The sequence below is a fragment of the Podarcis filfolensis genome (genome assembly GCF_964270895.1).
Source record: "Podarcis filfolensis genome assembly, chromosome: 3".
Taxonomy (NCBI): Eukaryota; Metazoa; Chordata; class Lepidosauria; order Squamata; family Lacertidae; genus Podarcis; species Podarcis filfolensis.
The window spans coordinates 19,629,735-19,650,490 of record NC_139606.1 but is presented as its reverse complement, the minus strand read 5'-3'; the positions used below and the strand labels follow the sequence as shown (position 1 = coordinate 19,650,490).

Sequence of the window (20,756 nt, the reverse complement as noted above, 5' to 3'; positions counted from 1 at the left end):
ATCCCCTGTTAATCCTGTTACACAGTGATCTAATGTAGGGTTGCTGTATTTCAAGAAGTAAACATCAACATCATAGTGGTTGAGCTTTTGGGGCGGGGGGGAATCGACATCATAGTTGTTGAGCTATTTGGGGGGATTCGCCCCCCCCCCAAGGCAAAGAGTGATACTCAGACACACACTTCCTTCTTCTGTTGGTCAAAACCCAGACATTTTGACGATTTTTCAAACTTCCCACCGGACGTTGAAATCCCAGATATGTCCAGGAAATTCTGGACGTATGGCGACCTGATGTCATAGGATCTTTTTGCTGTGAAAACCACACTAGCCTCCTCAGTTTATGCTTCAGTCATCAATGTGACCTCACCTGTGAGATTCCAATAGGGTGTTTAACTCCTATGGGGCTGCAGGTTGTGTCAATTTGCAGTGGAACAAGTAACACTGCTTCAATGTCACCTTCCACAATTTGAATTGTGGAAGGTATCCACTTTCCCTGACTCCAATGCCTGGGATCAAATGTGCAAAGAAAGGCAAAGGTATGCCATCTGGCTTCTAAAGAGATGAAGGTGTGCAAAAGTGTTTGAACTGCTGCTATTTGTTTAGTCATTGCAATTATTTGTACTCCACCTTTCAGTGTACAAATCCTTCCAAGGCAGCTTCCACCGCACATAAAGATACAAGGGTAAAATCATGTGGGGCTGCCTTTGAAGGTGACTCGGAAACTACAACTAATCAGAATGCAGCAGCTAGACTGGTGACTGGGAGCAGCTGTCGGGCCCATATAACACTGGTCCTGAAGGGCCTACATTGGCTCCCAGTATGTTTCTGAGCACAATTCAAAGTATTATTGCTGACCTTTAAAGCCCTAAACAGCCTTGGCCCTGTATACAGTGGTACCTTGGGTTAAGAACTTAATTTGTTCTGGAGGTCCGTTCTTAACCTGAAACTGTTCTTAACCTGAGGTACCACTTTAGCTAATGGGGCCTCCCGCTGCCACTGCACCGCCACCGCACGATTTCTGTTCTCATCCTGAAGCAAAGTTCTTAACCCCAGATACTATTTCTGGGTTAGCGGAGTCTATAACCTGTAACCCGAGGTACCACTGTACTTGAAGGAGCGTCTCCACCCCCATCATTCAGCCCAGACTCTGAGATCTAGCTTCGAGGGCCTTCTGGCAGTTCCCACACTGCGATAAGTAAAGCTACAGGGAACCAGGCAGAGGGCCTTCTCGGTAGTGGTACCCACCCTGTGGAACACCCTGGCATCAGATGTCAAGGAAATAAGTAACTATACAGTCTTTATAAGACATCATTTAGAAGCCCTGTTGGCAGTTCGAATTTACACAACGGGGTGAGCTCCTGTTGCTCTGTCCCAGCTCCTGCCAACCAAGCAGTTTGAAAGTGCAAGTAGATAAATAGGTACCACTGTGGCGGGAAGGTAAACAGCATTTCCTTGTGCTCTGGTTTCCATCACGGTGTTCTGTTGCACCAGAAGTGGCTTAGTCATGCTGGCCACATGACCCAGAAAGTTGTCTGTGGACAAACATCTGCTTCCTCGGCCTGAAAGTGAGATGAGCGCCACAACCCCATAGACATCTTAGACTGGACTTAACCATCCAGGGGTCCTTTACCTTTACCCTAGAAGCCCTGTATAGGGACGTTTTTAATGTTTGATATTTTATGATGCCCTGTATATTCTGGAAGCTGCCCAGAGTGTCTGGGGCAACCCAGTCAGTTGGGTGGGGTACAAATAATAAAAGCGTTGTTGTAGCTGCTGCTGCTGCGTTATATTGCGATAGTTCAATTGATAGAACACAATACACTTAATCTCAGGGTTGTGGGTTCAAACCCCATGTTAGGCAAGATTCCTGCATTTGCAGGGGTTTGGAGTAGATGGCTCTTGTGGTCCCTTCCAACTCTAAACTTCTACGATTCTATAAAAATATAACCATTCATCAGATCCCTTCCCACGATAGAAGAAAGCCCTGTGGAGCAAGTCAGAGGGTAGAAGCCAGCTGGAGAAGTTCCTTGGCTCCTTCGTTCTACTGGAATCCACCGCACCAGGGCTGTTGTTGGTAGATGGCCCTAATCACTGCCCAACATTATGAAGTCATTCAGTGCTGCAAATTCAAGACAGCAGTTCCTTGCCCTGTCACCTATTCAGATCATTAATAATAGTAATAATACATTCATTAACTCATTAGCTGACCTACTAAAGCTTTTCCCGCCCACTTCCCCAACAGAAATTGTTCTGAAGAAAGGAATAATTCATTTGTTTATTTTCACAGTGTCTAGCCCACCAATTTGCCAAAGCACTCTAGGAGGTGATCATAAAAGCAAAGTGCAGAACAGGCAATAAAGCGAAACAATAGAACAAAATATTCTAAAAGAACAAAACCAGACATGTGCATTTAAAAGCTTGTCTAAATAATGATACAAAAAAACTAAGAAGTTTGCCTTGCAGACCAAGATCCACCTAATCCATATTCTGTTTCCAGCAACCATCTGTCAGATAGCCCAAGGAACTTTACAAACAGGATGAGCCATTGCAGGTGTCCCTGATTGTTTGTTCCCAGTTATTGGAATACAGAAATAAAGGTGCAGGGTGTGGAAGTAGCCATGGTCCCTAACTGGTCATTTGGTTATCTGGTTTTCCATTTCTTCCAAAAAGAATATGAAGAAGTGGGTTTTGGTTTAGGCCTACTTTGAACTCCAAAGCACAAGGGACACTAATTATTATTATTAATAATAATAATAATAATAATAATAATAATAATAATACCCCACCCATTTGGGTGGGTTTCCCCAGCCACTCTTGGCGGCTCCCAACAGAATAATAATAATCTTAAGCATAATAATAAAGCAGCGATCAAACATTAAAAACTTCCTTAAACAGGGCTGCCTTCAGATGTCTTCAACAAGTCAGATAGTTGTTTATTTCCTTGACATCTGATGGGAGGACATTCCACAGGGCGGATGCCACTTCCAAAAAGACCATGTAAATCTGTCCTCCTGTGGTGAAGGAAATCTAAGCATGTTTCCATATCTAAATCTCAGTTACTGGGGGAACTCATATGACCTAGGCCAAATGGGACATTATAGGTTAAGACCAAGGCCTTAAACAGAACATGGTGTTGACCTTTAAAGCCCTAAACAGCCTCGGTTCTGTATACCTGAAGGAGCGTCTCCACCTCCATAGTCAAACCCAGGCACTGAGGTCCAGCTCCGAGGGCCTTTTGGTGGTTCCCTCACTGCAAGACATGAAGCTACAGGGAACCAGTCAGAGGGCCTTCTTGGTACTGGCGCCCACCCTGTGGAACACCCTCCCATCAGTTGTCAAACAGATAAACAACTATTTGACTTTTAGAAGACATCTGAAGGCAGCCCTTTTAATGGCTGGTGTTCTATTGTGTTTTTAATATTTTGTTGGGAGCTGCCCAGAGTAGCTGGGGCAAGCCAGTCCGATGGGTGGCATATAAATAATAAAACTGTTATTGTTGTTGATAACATGTAAACTTTATAGTAACAACATCAAAACCTCACAGAAAGCTAGTGTTTCAGGAACCAAAACCTAGCTTTTACTTGTGCTGGTTTTCTGGGTACATTGATTGGCTGTTTTTTAATGTGAAGGACTATTCAAAGGTGTGAATCTTCCACACGGTATTCTGAAATGGTACAACCATTGTGGTTGTGGACTGCATACGTATGTTAAATTTTGGTCTCAGATCTGAGGGACCCCTTTGCAAGGAGAGTAAGCCTAGCAGTCAAACCAGGCTGACAGGAACATCTTGTTAAAAACCCACCTAAAATTATTATTTTGTAAGGAGAACCCCTCTAGGCTTCAGTTTGGGCCTTGCTCAGCTGCAGCTTGTTAACTTTTTCAAGCAAGTTTACTAAAATTTGATTGCGGGAGCACAAATCTCTGGTGATCACTTTCTAGCTGTTCTGGTTTCCAGTAGTATATCCTTTTTATGGTGTTTGGCATGTAAATGATGCTGGCCTTGGAGAAAATAGGGAGGGGGGCAGGAGAAAGATTAACATTTTAACGTCATTCCTTGGCTACTCGTGCTGTGCAGGACTGTGTTATTTATGATCATTTTAGTGACCACCAACCAATCAGCTTGGAGATTCCAGTTGAAATATGCAATGTCAATACAACCTGCACAATCCCTGGATTTATTGGCTTGGCTGGGGTTCAGGGGTTTGTGCAGTACTTGCGATCTCTCATTTGGTTCTGTCCTGCTGCTATTATTCCCAAATTACATTTCAGATCGTTATGACATCTGGAATTTCTGGCCAGAGGGGAGACATAAGTGACCCAAAGTTGAACTAAATATTCTTGATGTGATTTGAAGGAAAGGAAGGAACGCACATCTAATGGGTTAAGAGGTTTCCAGTCATTTTGGACTCACAATAGTTGCCGATACGCAAGGAAGTTTACTTAGGAAAGCTGATCAATGAGTTTTTCCAAACTTGGCTCCTCTACGGATTATTTTAGAGACAAGAAAGCACCTCTCACTTTTGAAACTGAAGCCAAACTATACTTTCCTGTTACACCTTCCTGTTCCTCTTTTTTTTTCCAGCACAAGCTATTTCATTCTAATATATATTTGCGCATGATTGTCATCACAGTGTAATTCATGTGGCTGCTGGCAGATGGTGCTAGCTCTGTGAACTACAGTGTGATGACAATTAGGATAAGGGAACTGAAGAAGGAGAGGAGGCTGAGGAAGAAGCAAAGGAGGAGGGACAGCTGGTTGAGGAGGCAGAGGTAGAAGCTGAAGGGAAACCTGAGAGGAGGGGAGAAGGACTTAAGAGGGCAGGCGCAGCCAAGACCTCCTTGAAGCTGTGTGGAGCTGCTTGCAATTGCCTTGGTTTGACTGTTTATGCTGTTCCCTCCCTCCTCTCTATCAAACTTAAACCAGTTTAATTTCCACTGCTTCCTTTAAAAAAAAATCTTGGAAGTCATAGTTTATTGAGGTACTGAGTATGCTCTGGCTGAATCTACACACACATATTTTTAAAAATAACGACTGTGCTTTTAAAATGCTTTTAAAAAAACGTTTTGAAATATATATGGAATTTGCCATTAGCTCACCACCCCCATCTAGTGTCACTTTGGTATAATGCACTTAAAACGTTATACTTGCAGCTGTATAGCTGAGTCCTCTGTCTAAGAGACCCAAACCCAACAAAGAGTTAGTCTTAAGCAGGGCTGTGCAACCGCTTTGAGCAAATCCTGAGTTCCAAAGTGAACTGGGCCAATTTAGTCCAAAGTAGTCCTGGCCCAAAGCCCATCTCTGAGTCGGTCTGAAGTGCATTGGACGACTCCAAATCAATCCAGAGCACTTGGGGCTGAACTGGAGCTCAAAGCGCTCTCTAAGAAAACCAGACAGCCTGTCTCCAAAGTGCAAAACAACACTATGTAAGGAGGGAGCAATGAGGGAAAGGGAGCTGGAGTGGAGTCTTTGCTGTGTGGGTGTTTGTGTCTTGTGAGTATATTGTACACAGTCAATGCATAAATAGGTAAATGAACAGTAACTGTAGAAATGATAATGCTTAGCACTATCTAGATAGCAATTGTGCTGCTCAACAGTCTATAGGGTCTTTTTAAAAAACATATGGCAGGGGGGCTTTAAAGGAGGCTACCACAAAAAGCCCTTGACTTACCTGTCTGCAATTCGCTAGGCTAAATCCCTTCTGGAGACAGCTACCAAGTCTCCAAACTTGCATACACATAAATACATGTGATGGAACAAGAAAATTATGGCCATTTTACTTTTTTAAGAGCAAATTTTAAGATGGCACACAAAACCCTGAATCTACCTGTCTGAAATTCAGCAAAGTTAATTGTCTCTTAAGGGGCTAGCTACCATGTCCTCATAGTCCATGTACCTATGTAAGGGGATGAAAGTTATGCAAGTCAATGGAAGGAATGAAAATTCAGATTTCCAAATATTTGATTTTGGTTCAGGGTATAAGCCAGGTCTGAATCAATCCAAACTAAATTGCCCCCCAATGCACATCACCAAATCTAGTCCTGAGCCGAATCACACACAGCCCTAGTCTTAACTATGGTTTGCTAAAATGAGATAACTTGAACCCATGGTTTAGAAAGCTGGCTTTTAAGCAAAACATTATTGATTAACCACACTTGAAGGTTCAGATGCTACACTGTGGTGAATCAAAAATATAAGCAGAAACTGTCAATATCATGACCATGCCAGTGGAGGAGAGGGAATCATGGTAGGGGCAAGAAGGAGGGCAGGGAAGCAGGCATCTCCAAAACAAGGAGGTTCCCCCGTTGCTGGATCCCTGTCATATACTGCTATTTTTCTTTCGTATATCTTAATGTGTATGACACAGCTCGCCCACCTTGACACATAAAGGTAAAGGTAAAGGGACCCCTGACCATTAGGTCCGGTCATGACCGACTCTGGGGTTGCAGCGCTCATCTCGCTTTATTGGCCGAGGGAGCCAGCGTGCAGCTTCCGGATCATGTGGCCAGCATGACTAAGCCGCTACTGGCGAACCAGAGCAGCGCACGGAAACACCGTTTACCTTACCGCCGGAGTGGTACCTATTTATCTACTTGCACTTTGATGTGCTTTCGAACTGCTAGGTTGGCAGGAGCTGGGACCGAGCAATGGGAGCTCACCCCGTCGTGGGGATTCAAACCGCCGACCTTCTGATCGGCAAGTCCTAGGCTCTGTGGTTTAACCCACAGCGCCACCCGCGTCCCTCACCTTGACACATACTTTGCCCCTTTTGTGCCCTCCCTCAGAACTTATTTTTTTCCTGGTGCCACCACTGGAGGGAAGACAAAAAGACTGAGAGTACAGCCTTGTTCTCAGGATGCTAAATGCCCAAATGCATAATGCGGAACTATAGTTTAACATGGCGTCTCCAATGCAGCCAACACAGAACGCTTGAGAGTGTTTCTGTTGGCGTGCAATGTGCGTTGATTTGTGCTGTTTTTATATCCTCTGCTCGGTTTCTTAGAGGCAGTAATATGGAAGGAATCCATCTTCATGTTCCTGGTAGTAAACAAGCGAGGCGTTTCTTTTCTTTTCTTTTCTTTTCTTTCAGTACGAAAGAAACCAAATAAAAACACCTGTCCCAAAAATAAGAAGAGAAATTTTTTTGCACGCATGCATGTGCACATACGGAGTATAATGCATTCAATTTATCATCATTGTCTGCAGACTGAGTCGAGGAAAAGCATTCCAAACACTGTTCCTGCTGTGGAATGCAGCCATTCTTCATGAAATCCTTCAGGGCATAGAACATTTTAAAGCTGAAAGTGTTTCACAGCATAGTTTAAATAATCCGTCATCAATCGGAACTTTCTCAGAGTCTTCGGCCTTTCTGATTGCGAGTGGCTCAAGTTATACAAGAAACGTTGAGAGGTAAAAACCACTCTTTGGGGCCCTGATTCTACTTGGATGTAATGAGATGCTGTCAAGCCTCCTTCCTTAATATGGCTCTCAGAGGGTTTACCTACTGTGCAGAAAACTTCCCACATTGCTTCAGCGTTTCACAGAGGGAGAGCTAAGAGCAGGAGCCTATAAGATGACCAGGCTTAGCTAGCTCTTCCATTCATCCTGTGAAGTACAAGGACAATTCTGCAATGTGCTTGGTACAGATATGTATGTCTAGTGCAGGCATAGGCCAACTCGGCCCTCCAGATGTTTGGGGACTACAACCCCCATCATCCCTGACCACTGGTCCTGTTAGCTAGGGATGATGGGAGTTGTAGTTCCAAAACATCTAGAGGGCCGGGTTTGCCTATGCCTGGTCTATTGTTTTAAAAGTCTGCTTGCCCTCTCTGGTGGGTGCAATTGTGGGTCAGAGTTCCCCCACGTGCCAGGATATGTAGTCTTGGACATAGGGGAGGTTGTAGCCTCTGCCTGGCCCCTCCAAAATGGATCCAGGGGACATACTTCTATCTGGACACCCATGTGTGGGTGAGGGGCCACAGCACTCGCCAGGTGCAATCCAGTGGGGGACTTACTCCTTGATGTAGGTCAGGGACTCTAGTACAACAGACCACACCCTCTTCAAGTCACATGTAGTGGAAGTCTGTCCCAGCTCAGGAGGAAACAGGAAGTCTTCTCCTGAGTGGTACAAAACATCCCCTAACATGTCCACTGTAGGAATGTTGTACAGTGGACGCTCGGGTTGCGAATGTGATCCATGTGGGTTGCACGTTCGCAACCTGCAGCGTTCGCAACCCGCAGTGGTGCGTCTGCGCACTTGCTGGTTGCGATTCAGCGCTTCTGTGCATGTGCGGCCTCCAAAACCCGGAAGTAACCTGTTCCGGTACTTCCGGGTTTCGGCGGTCCGTAACCCGAAAACACTCAACCTGAAGCGTCTGTAACGTGAGGTATGACTGTACTTGGCTGCAGTTGTACATCCCACATTTTCCAAGGACAGCCCTGGGTTTACAGAAGCCATTCCTATTTCTGATTTGATCCTGGAATGTCCCACTTTTCCTTAGGAGATCCCTATATCTATCAGAGAAATGTTGGAGGGTATAGTAGGACATCCCTATTTTCACTGGAGAAATGTTGGGGGGGGCTATGTCACAGGCTCTTTTCACCCAAGAAGCTTGCCTCCAGTTCACCCAGCTGGAAATGGATATTTAACCAGTTGATGGAGAAGTCATGCTGTGGAATTTGCCACATCACTTCTGAGTGCCAGGGGTGTGGTCCAGCAACTGAGGCCCAGTGGCTGAGGAGGGACTGAGCACAAACTCTCTGAAACATACTTTATATAAGAGAGGCCCCTGCCTCTAGGAGTTTACAATTGAAATGATGGATTTCTCTGACATGGGGCTACTAGCGCATGCCTAGACTGGTGTGCTGAGTGTTTTTCAGACAAATAAAAGATACCCAGGAGAGCAGTCAATCTGAACTGTTCAGGAGAAGCATTTTTCTGTGAATCATTTTTTAGGACAAGTTCCGAGAATTTTTGATTCAACAAATGTCAGATTTTTCTATGCAACCGGAGTGAGGTGGGGGGTGGCTATGAGAAAGTGAAAATGTAACAAGACTGGCTTTAGCAAGATTTAGAGTTGTTTGATGAACAGATTCCAGCAGGTCTTGGCTCCACAGAATAAATCAGGAAGAGGTTGCCCATAGTGTAACCAAACACTATGGGGGGGATGGGAGCTTGAAAGTTGTGCTTCAAGCAAACAAGAAATAGTTAATACGAGTGGGACAGTGTGGCCTGTATTTAATGTATGTCGACATCTTGCGAGACCTGATTGTCTCCTTGTCTGACAAGCTGAGACCAGGTTTATCTAAAGGTTCACTAGAATCTCCTCCTTTCTGAGTGAACGTGGGCCCAGCATTGTGTAAAACCTGGCAGATTTACGTGCCACATTTTCACATGATTTTGACATAAAACCAGATAAAACTTGGCCGTTTTTCCAGTGTGCCTCACTGTGGGATTTTGCCTTTATTTGGACCTGAAACTCGGAACATACTTCATAGTCTGGGAAAAGTCGTTCTACGATACGAAAGGAAGCAATCGCCACGGAAATGAGGGCTTTGGCATAGCCTGGGTGATCTAATGTATTAGAAAATGGCAGCTGAATAATGTGAGAACTGGAGACCGTACTCTGAGGAGATTGGCAGAGAAAAGGTTTTCGGTGTGGAGAGACAACTTGAAAGAGGCTGATGTATTCAGTGGTTCACAAACAAATGAAGGCCACAATGCGCTTGTGATCGGAGGAGGCAACATTCAGCAAGCACAACAGGAATTGGTTAATAAGACTTTGCTTTTCTGAAGCTAGAGAAGGCAGTTTTAAATGATAAAGGCAGTTTTAAACAATTTTTCTGATTAGGAATCAGGAAAATGTTGTTGTTGTTTAGTCGTTTAGTCATGTCCGACTCTTCGTGACCCCATGGACCAGAGCACACCAAGCACTCCTGTCTTCCACTGCCTCCCACAGTTTGGTCAAACTCATGCTGGTAGCTTCAAGAACACTGTCCAACCATCTCGTCCTCTGTTGTCCCCTTCTCCTTGTGCCCTCCATCTTTCCCAACATCAGGGTCTTTTCCAGGAACTCCCCTCTTCTCATGAGGTGGCCAGAGTATTGGAGTCTCAGCTTTAGGATCTGTCCTTCCAGTGAGCACTCAGGGCTGATTTTCTTAAGAATGGATAGGTTTGATCTTCTTGCAGTCCATGGGACTCTCAAGAGTCTCCTCCAGCACCACAATTCAAAAGCATCAACTCTTCGGCGATCAGCCTTCTTTATGGTCCAGCTCTCCATAAAGAATCAGGAAAATACAAGATGGTAATGGGAAGTGGTTAAGATTCCGCCAGGAGCTTTGGTTGAATTCAGGAACATATGCAGGGAAAGTATGAAACACACTCTAGATGTTGCTTGACTACAACTCCCGTCAGCCATGACCATTGGCTTTGCTGCCTGAGAAAGATGGGAGTTGGGATTCCATCAATCTCTGGAGGCCTCACTTTGGCTTCCCCTCTGAGTCTCGGTGCTTTAGAGACAATGGCAGGCCATTATAGAAGCAGCCCATCGCTCGGGATGGTTTACATTCTGCCTGTAAAAGAGGATGCAAATTTGCATATGACACAAATCATGTGCACATTTTATGCATATCAGTGTCCTCTTTGTGAGTAGGTCAGAGGGCCCAAATTCTGCTGAAAATTCTGCTACCACCTCTAGTGCCCAGGCTTCATACTGGAAAAGTTTTCTACAAGTGAGAATTTCTACACATATTCAAAATAAGCCATGGCTATGATTCGTACTCCACCAGTTATGTCCTTTACTTACTTACTTAATGAAATTTATATACAGCTTGATTGCGAGAAATCTCAAAACAGTTTACATAAAACAGTAAAATTCAGAGAAAATTACAAGCCTACTTTAAAACATATAAAAGTTAAACTACTAAAACAGATTAAAAGTACCTCAACTTTCTAAGCACCTGGGTAGCCTTGTCTAAACAGGAATGTTCCCAGCAGGTGCTAAAATGAGTACGTTGATGGTGCCTGCTTGATCTCAATAGGCAAGGAATTTCAAAGTCTAGGCACTGCCACACTAAACCATCGAGTTCTTACAAATGCAGAAGCATCATGCTTCACTTCCTTGTTACTTGAAGAGATGCAACAGTAACGAGAGTTCCTTGGGATTTCTGGGATGGGATGCCATTTTATGTTAATGGGCAAATTTGCAGCTTTTAATATTCTGTAGCCATCCGGACCTTGGTACCTAAGCACAACTGAGTTGGCTTTATGGGAACAAGACAAAGGTTTAAAAATATACAGGTGTGGGTGAAATTAGGCATCAGGAATGTGTACAAAAACAATGAAGTTTGCCTCCCACATCTTTCCAGATGTTGAAACAAGAAAACAGTCTATTAGGCCGTTGTAATTCTTCTTTATTTGGTTTGATGTTTGGATTAACCTTCGCCTGTTTTTTCTACCTTGGACCTCTATTGCAACATTTGTCCAGGGTTCAGAGGTGCTCTCTCCAAGGTGTTAATTTTAAATTTTCTTTATAATGTAAACATACCCACTGAGCATTCTTTCATTATTATTATTTATTATTATTCGGGGAAGGCTCGCCCCAATCACAGTTCTGCTCGCTTAAGCCCACAGCCTTATAGATCCCGAGCAAAAAAAATAAAATAAAAACACATTTCAGTCAACAGGGCGTGTTTCAGCCAACATGGTGGTGCTGCACGTAATTGAATTAGTGGCGGTAGCTGTCATTCCCCCACAGGGGACTGATTCAAGGCAGATGGCAATAAAAATGGCATTATATAACACATCTTATATGTGTATAAATACACCCAAACACACATATTTAACGGATGGAACTTTATGAATCCATGCGGATTCTGCAGCAAGAAAAATTATTACTTGGGAAGAAGTCTCTTCTCAGGGACTCAATCCATAGAAAACATTAAAAATGCATTTTATATATTCTTCTTATGTTATATATTGACATCCATTGTTCATTAGGTTCTGTGTTGTAAGCTGCCCTGTGGTCTTTCGATGAAGGGTAGTATCTAAACATTTAAAGACCAGTCAGTCAATAGTTAACTATGAGTAAGTGCTTATTCATATGGTAAAATGTTAAGCACTTTAGTTTTCAGAACTGAAATATACATGAAACAGCAATCACTGGTACATCTTGGTATGCAACGAGATGCTCTCTAGCAAAGGAATTCTGATGTGTGACTCCTCATTTCCCTTTTGAAGGAAGACTCAACTGGCAACAGGGAAAAGGGACTGTCTGGATTTTTGAACAAGGGCAAGAACGGTATTATTTCACCTGAACCACTTGTCATCGCCAAGGCAGTTACACACAGCTACCTCCAAGTTCTTAAAAAAGAAATTGTCCTCCACAACCAAAGTTTTGGGTGGTGGCTTAACATGCCTAGTGGATTGGCAAGACTGTGGGACTCCATCAAGATTTTATCTCCATTTTCCTTAGCCACTGCCATCAAATACGCTGAGCTCTGTGGTCCCTAGTGGCTTCACTCTGAGTGTCTCTGGCAGGGCTCCTGACTATGATGGAGAGTCTTCATCTTCTGGGCCAAGGTTAGTGTATAGTATTTACCTCCAACTTTGCTACAATAATTAATATTCATTAACCCAAAAGGTGTTTCCATATGTGTCTCTGGCAGCCTAACAATTACAGAGGTGTAGGTTTTACAAAGAGCTCATAGCTGACCGGTCAGACTGGGAGAACGATAATACAGTCTCCTTTATTCTATTATTTTTGGCAGTGGTGCTTGCTTCATTTTTCTTTTAGCATGCATCTCTCTCAAAAAAAACAAACAAAAAAAAACCTAAAGATTGCTGCCCACTACAAATAATGAAAAGTAGCTGAGTATATTGAGCTGGTGACTCTTCAGTGCTATACATCAGTGGCTCCATATCTAGCTGTAACCTCATCTGAGTGTCCCTTCCTGACAGTGACATAGCATGAGTTGCCAGCACCCGGGGCAAGGCAGGAGAAGCATGACCCCCAACACCTCCCAGACCAAGTTAACCCTGGGACCAGTTCAGTGGGGAAAACAGATGGATGCGTGCCTACCGCTCACCTGGCAGAATCAGTGCTGCTCCAATGGAGCCTAGCGGTGGAGGTTTCACAGGCCAGGAGGAGAGGCATGAGGACAAGTGCTGGGTGCAGACAGATCACAAGAGGTTCCTGCATGGCTATATGGTGGGTGAAGCTGCATCTCCAAATCACCAGCAAGATGGTTCGGTCTCACCTCTTGCCTGCCTCCTGCCTCTGCCTCTGCCTCCAGCCGGCCTGCCAAGCGGGGTGAATGTGTGGCCGGCCTGTAGGCAAGGAGTCGCTCAGTGGGCGGGTTTCTCCAGCCTGAACTGGCCTAGCCTCATGGTAGGAGAAAGCCACCAAGGCCTGGCCTCCACATCCATGCTCTCCCCACCTCCCCTCCTGCCCCAAGTGGAACATGAAGTCCTAGAGGACCAAAATAGATATGATTATTATTGTTGTTGTTGTTATTGTTATTATTATTATTTTTATTATTTTCTGGGCTGTCAGAGTGCATGTGACCCCACATTACATGGAGGGCTAAATTGTAGATACCAGAGATTGAACGTGAGACCATCTGCAAGCAAAGCACATTCTCTACCACTGAGCTATGATTGGGAAGAAGTTTGTTTTGGGGTCGTTGGACAGTCCCTGGAAAAAAATATTCCTCCAACTGCAAGTCTATATGAGCCACTCTTTAAACTAAAGGTTAATCTAAGGTTTGTGTGGGTGAGGAATTCCCTCCTTCTTCCTCTATAAGCACAATTTCTCCCAATGACTCTTTAAGAGTATGAATGAGTTGGACGTTCTCCGCAGCTGCAATGCTTGATAACAGAACTTTTAATTAAGAGCTCCCCCGTCAAAAAAAGTTTCTACTGCAGCTTTGGCTGGTTTAGTTTTACCATCACTCCTCCTGACATGCTTTTCTTATGCTAACTTGTTGGTCTTGTGATGGTGGCATAGTAAATAATACTCCCAGCTGGGCTGAGGAGCCTTCCAAACTGATCCTAGGTCCTGGTCTCGGTGGTATTGCTAATGATTACACAGCTGCCCACTAGGCTTCTCTAATATAGGCTCCTGGGTCCAGCTGCTTCAGAAAGTTGCAATAAAGTTTATTTTCATTTGAAACAAAATATATTGGGATCATTGTCAGAGCAACCCCAGAGGCTTGCAGAAGGGGCCTACCATGCAAGGGCAGAATATTAGAAGCCCTCGGGCTATTTGTGCTGCCAGGGCAGCAGAGGTGTAATTTACCTATTCTTCCACAGTGCTTTGGAGGAAAGAAATCAAGGGGAAGGGTCAAAAGATCCCTTACAGCAACACCGTGCAGCCACAAAGCAGCCAGGCTGCAAAGAATCAGGTTCTCAGCTAGTATAAATACGTTGGTAGGGTTGCTACATTGGTTTACAATAGCGGTGGGTAAAGCCCAGAGTTTGTCAGGTTTTGTCAGGCTGAGCCAACAAGGCAAGGAAGCAAAAGTTCAGGCGTTTTCTAAGTGTAAAAATGAAGAGGAAGAAATGATACGGATGGTTCACCTGGCAATGCCCAGCTTTGTTCTCAGGAAGTTCAGATCATCAAAGAGATCAGCAGGAAATGGAAGATGGATCATTGCATGACAGTTGCTGCCCAATTGTTTTGTTCTTGGATACAGTAGTCCTATAAGCCGCAGAAACCAAAGCACTGCTTGCTGGGAAATGTAGTCTAACATCAGGAAACAGGACAAGGGGACACATTTGTCCATTTTTGTTCTCCAAGTTTCTCGTTTTTCCTGTCTAAATTCAGTGCTTCACATTTGCACAATTCACAATTAAAAAAAAAATCCTCATGAAAATACATCAGCGTTTTGGTGCAAATTTTCTCATATACATACAGTGGTACCTCGGGTTAAGAACTTAATTCATTCTGGAGGTCTGTTCTTAACCTGAAACTGTTCTTAACCCGAAACACCACTTTAGCTAATGGGGCCTCCTGCTGCCGCTGCACCGCCACTGCACAATTTCTGTTCTCATCCTGAAGCAAAGTTCTTAACCCGAGGTAATATTTCTGGGTTAGCAGAGTCTGTAACCTGAAGTGTATGTAACCTGAAGCGTATGTAACCTGAGGTACCACTGTATATAGTTTTGACTTATACACATTTTTGCAATCTCCCCTAATATAATGCATATTTGAATGTTAATTTCACCAATACATGCATTTTATGCACATTTCAACCCCAGTATATACATTTTTGTACACTTTGCAACATTTGGAGAAGCACAAATTTGAAAGGATGGCTGTGTTTTGGTTCTCATATTGTTTCAAAAAAGTGAGAATTTGATAGATTTATCTTTAACTGAGAACTGGATTGAATGTCTTCTGCACCCCTAGCTGAGACAAATCCTTAATCTGTCCGAAGCAGCCACTTGTTTTGGGATTCATTCAACTCTGCTGCACACCCTCAGTCATAGCTGTCAACGTTTCCCTTTTTTTAAGGGAAATTCCCTTATTCCGCATAGGATTCCTCGCAAGAAAAGGGAAAAGTTGACAGCTATGCCCCCAGTTCCTACATTGATATTTGTTAGTGTGCAATTCTCCACAGCCCTTTCAACTCTTGATCAGGGTAAAAGCACTTTCCTGCAAGTTGGCTACTTGCTCTGCTGTCGTCAACATGTTTTTTATATGTCAGGTTCGAAACCAGAAGTGAGAGATTTATGGATGGGGCTCGGTGTCCAGCTCTGTTGAATGTGGATCCAGAAAAGGGATAAATGTTTACCTTTGCCTTTCCCCTTCTGAATGGCAGGTACTTTTTATTAGCCTGCCCTCTGCACTTTAAGAGGAAACAAAACTCTGAGAGGTGAATTCCTTTCAATTTCAGTTACCTAGTCTATAAATAAATTCTCCAGTAACCATAGGGAAGGCCAAGTTCCATACAGTTGACCAATGCCCTTTCACCTCCTTGTGGCCAAAAGCCACCTGGCTGCCGATTGGCTACTGACATGCCGTAGGAAGCAAATGTCTCACAGGCAATGGTCCCTTTTATTTTTAGCCTTCCCACAAACATTAACTTCAACACACCTATCGTCCAATGCCCATTTTATCCCGAAAAGGATACTCTTTCCACAGGTGGCTCCCGAACCTTTGACCTCAAATGGCTAATTAGCAGCCGAATACCACTCGGTTCACACCACCATAAAAAGAAAAAATCCCTCCCTTGCAAAACTTTCTTCTTTTCTAGTTCTTGCCCTGCAAATGAACTACGAAAACATAAACAGATTAAAATTTAAAAAAAAAAGTGGATTCAAGCTGGGATGTGCAAAACGTTGTCTGGCCACATAGAGCAGGAAATGAACAATTGTGGGCATGTACCATTAGACACCCAGAGAACTGTATTCCTTTTTCATATTATTGAAATGCCAGGCATGTGATTTCCAACCACTACAAAATTCTGAAGCTCCTAACACTTAGCAACTTCTTTGTTTCTTCTCCTTGACTCCTACAAGCAAATCATTCCTACAGCAATTGGATACTTAGCTACTAATTAATTAAAGTTTGAATTAGAAGTGGTCTCATCTCAGAATTCTGAACAAATGTTTCTGGTTTCGGGCGGAATCCTATACACAGGAAGCTGGTGTAAAGCAAGCTGGTGTAAGTGAAACTACTCTAGAGTTACACCAGATCCTAACTCTGTTGGGCAACAGAGCGTCTGATGGCTGAGCCAGCCTAAACCTGGAAGAGGGAGAAAAATTATTTTTTAATAGTGCATGAGTTTTTACCTCACGTTGCCAGGTCACATGATATAACAGGACAGACTTAGGTTCCAGTCTAAGTCATCCCCCTCTGGTCCCACCCCTCAAACACTCCTTTTTCAGGGTTTAGACCATCTTAAGACCCACTGGGCTCAGCTCATTTTCCTGGGTCCTGCCTGAACCAGGATGAAGGATATACACTGGTTATTTCTGGCTGAGCTGAGGAGGAGGGAGTTAAGCTAGCATTGCCGGACTGTTCTGGGAGCCTCACAGCCCAACCGGAGATCCGCTGGATCCTAACCTGCTCATCCTGGCAGATCTTGCTATAGGATTGCTCCCTTTGTCATCATTGCATCAGTTTTGATCCCCATTTCAGCTCTCACATCACAGACCATGAGAATATGAGTCGCCAACCAAGAGTGTATAGAGACAGCCCCATGTTTTGAGCCTATCTCTTAGTCCTCTCTCCCTCTCTCTCCCTCCCTCCCTCCCTCCCTCCCTCCCTCCCTCCCTCTCTCTCTCTCTGTCTCTAGCGTAAGAGGCATCAGTTCTGAAGTGGGGGAATCGCTACCAGAAACAAGGGAAGTCTTTTACAGTTTATAACAGGGACAGGACTGACCACTACAAAATGGGAGCAGCTGCATTGTGTGAGCTGCCAGTGCCTGGTGAGGGCAAGCCACTGGTGCCACCTGCATGCCCCCCACCCCCGCTGGAGTGAAGCAGGGCTGCACTGCGCCCAGTGGCGTAGCGTGGGTTGTCAGGACCCGGGGCAAGGCAAGTAATTTGCGCCCCTAACCCGTGGATTTGCGCCCCCTAACCCTAACCCCCAGATGTTGCGCCCGGTGTGGCCGGGCCCCCCTGCACCCCCCATGCTATGCCACTGACTGCGCCACCTGCCTGCCTGTGCAGAGGGGAGCCCTGCCAGGTGTGTGGCCCTTGGCAGACGAATTCCGCTGATGCCCACAGAGAGGAGTGCCCAGCCAGGTCATACTGGGGTCATCCTTTGCCCCCCTCTGCACCCACTCAGTGTGGGCATGGGCTTCTCCACTGCCTTCACCAGGGCAGGATAGGGATCCCTGTGGAAGCTGGTGCCTGCGTGCCTTCAGAATTTTGTGCCCAAGGGCCACAGCCCCTCTGGGGGCCCCTTACGCTATGCCACTGAATGGTAGTAATTGAGACTCTTTGCCTGTTGGATTTGGGTCTCAGTTGAGCAGTTGTTCAACACACAGAAACCCTTCTGGAGAGAAACAGTCCCAGAGTCCCAGAGTGTAAGCCCCCAAAAGAAAACAACAACAACAACAACACAGCCCTCCTTCTCAAATCGGCTATTGAAAGAAGCAGCAGTGGAAGCTTTCCTTGCGTGTGTTGAACGAGAAGAATGGAGAAAGGAGAGGGATATAAGCCTGGCTGATCTGCTCGCCAATAAACACTGGTGCACATATGTATTCTCAGTGAAGACACCTGCTTCAAGCATTAAACTAGTGAGCTGGATCGCGGTGTCTGTATAATTGAATTAAGCTGTGTGTTTTCTTCAAGTGCCAGAGAATTACTCCTATCCAGTGATCAGGCTCCAATCGAGAGGACATGCTTTGCGAAAGGCACACACTTCACAGTCTATTTCCTGTTTTGCCGTGATGTTTTAATCTCGGTGCGGGAAGACCAGAAAGCAGGAGGATGGGACAGGGGGCTTGCAAAATATAAAAGCAGTCAGTTCTCTGCCTCAAATTGCCCAGTTCTTGAGGCAGGATAGGGGCATAATCGGTGGGGGCAGCTGCGCATTTTGCTGCTGTTTGGCACCCGCCGATGGAACGGGAAGCCCACGTCACCGTTAAAACTCAAGTGTGCATTTAATGATTTCAGGGCCTGAATCAACCGTACGATGTAAATCATGCTCGAGGCGCTTGAAGGCGCTTCTCTTTCTTAGCAGAGAAAGTCACAAACGGGAAGAGTACATCACTTCTCCAATCAGCACCCCAGCTAATTTTTAACGCAGAACACATGGCGGCTTGAAGAGGTTACAGAATTACAGAAATGTCATTATAGAATCTCCCTGTGTTAACATGTATCATCTGTCACATAATTGTTTGTTTTACAACCCACACCTATAGCAGGCAAAGTGGGGTCTATTTATATCTGTTCACAATGAGTGCCTTTAATTAGTATTTCATGCAACTGGAACATGTTAAAAGATGTCATATATCTGGCCGGGGCTGCTACATTCCATATGAATTTAGTTAAGATGTTACTTACTAAGGTCTTAAAATTGCAGAAGTACCTGGCTCTGAGAGTGAGCTTCATGTTCAGTGAGAGCTGTAGCTGGAAAGGTGTGTGTTTCTTTAAAAGCAAAACAAAAGGGCCTAATGACAAAGGAGCCTGATACAGGCTGACAGACTGCAAAGAGAGGAGCATCAGTGCAACCAAAGACCATTGACAAGCTATGTGGGAAAGCGTGTGTCACTGTAGCTTGGTGGCTCTGTTGAAACTGGGAAAACAGCTCCAGAGACCAGAAGAAGAGAAGAGTTTGGATTTGATATCCCACTTTATCACTACCCCAAGGAGTCTCAAAGCGGGTAACATTCTCCTTTCCCTTCCTCCCCCACAACAAACACTCTGTGAGGTGAGTGAGGCTGAGAGACTTCAGAGAAGTGTGACTGGCCCAAGGTCACCCAGCGGCTGCATGTGGAGGAGCGGGGACGTGAACCCGGTTCACCAGATTACGAGTCTACCGCTCTTAACCACTACACCACACTGGCTCTCACATTTGGAACCACACGAGGAGAAGACAGGGCCAGCCTCTATGCTATTTTTTTCTAGAAAAAGAGGTGCTGGAACTCACCATGAACACCTCCCTCATTCTCTTAGAATAGCAATGGTACCCACCTGAGAGGTGCCAGAACTGAGTTCTAGTGTGTTCTGGCTGGGGGTGGGGGGAGTCCTGGTTGGCCTTACCATGCAGCAGGGTGAAGGAGCCTGCTGAAGCGCCAGGAGGACCAACAGATTAAGCCAGAACCTGGCACCTGAAGGCTGCAGCAAAACCTATTAAAGTTGGGTAGAGAAGCATATTGGTTCTGCTTCAGAAAGCAAAACCTCTTGAGCTGGAGCTACAAGAAGGGCCACTTCAAAGTGGGACAGGGGTTTGGGAACAGAGTAAGGAAAGGGTTGTGCCTGCCTCCCCATGAGTGCTTCTCCTCTCCTCGCCACTTTCATGGCAAAGGACCATCTGTCTTTGAAACCGTTCTACTTTGAGCTGCAAATCCTTTTCCTACTCCCTGATGTATGGAGACTCTGGCTACTTACTCCGATAAAAGGGAACCTGTGGCCTTCAAGATGTTGTTTGACTCCAGCTCTCATCTCCAGCTGCTCATAGTCAAAGGTTGTGTGTGTGTTTGCTGAGGCATTGGAGAACAGAACAAGATGGCTAGATGACTTTTCCTGCACCCCCTAGCTAGCCTGCTGCCCTCAGCAGTGATGGCAGATGTTGTTGCCTCACCAGTGCAGTCCAATTGGCTTCAGTACTTGGAACTGGGGGACGTGGGAATGCCATTTTGTTTTGTCCATCAGGAAGCAAAATAACTTAGGCCAGCGCAGGATTCCCCTTGCAGTTATGAGTGGGGAACTGAGGCTGGAGCTGGCTGCGTTGTCTGGAGGAGGTGCTTTTCATTCTGTAACCTGGCCTTTAATTTTACAATTGGTCTACCTATTTGTGCTCCTCCCTGGGCGCGGTGATGAGTTGCAGAGGTGAGTGAGGCGTTCCAGACAAAACTTGCATCATCAGCAACAGCAGCCAACATCAATACTTTTTGCAGAGCCCAAAGCTATGAGAGTTGAGTATTGAAATCATGAGTGATAAGGTGAGATGCACATCGCTGTAGGCTTGTCACTTGTTCTCCAACTGCTTGCTTGTTGGAGCACATGTGTTCTTCTAATTGTCCTGGTACTTTTTGCTCTATGCATGAAAAACTCTGTGGTTCTTTTAGTGAAGGTGAAGACACA

General features: G+C 45.0%; 1 long non-coding RNA gene across 1 annotated transcript in view; it reads left to right on the top strand.

Annotated features, from left to right (window-relative positions):
• LOC310759843 overlaps positions 1-20,756 on the top strand; it is a 60,642-nt gene that overhangs the window by 13,357 nt on the left and 26,529 nt on the right. The window contains exon 5 of the long non-coding RNA XR_014546560.1: positions 12,234-12,575. This is a non-coding gene — a long non-coding RNA (uncharacterized lncRNA). The remainder of the gene's footprint in view (positions 1-12,233; positions 12,576-20,756) is intronic.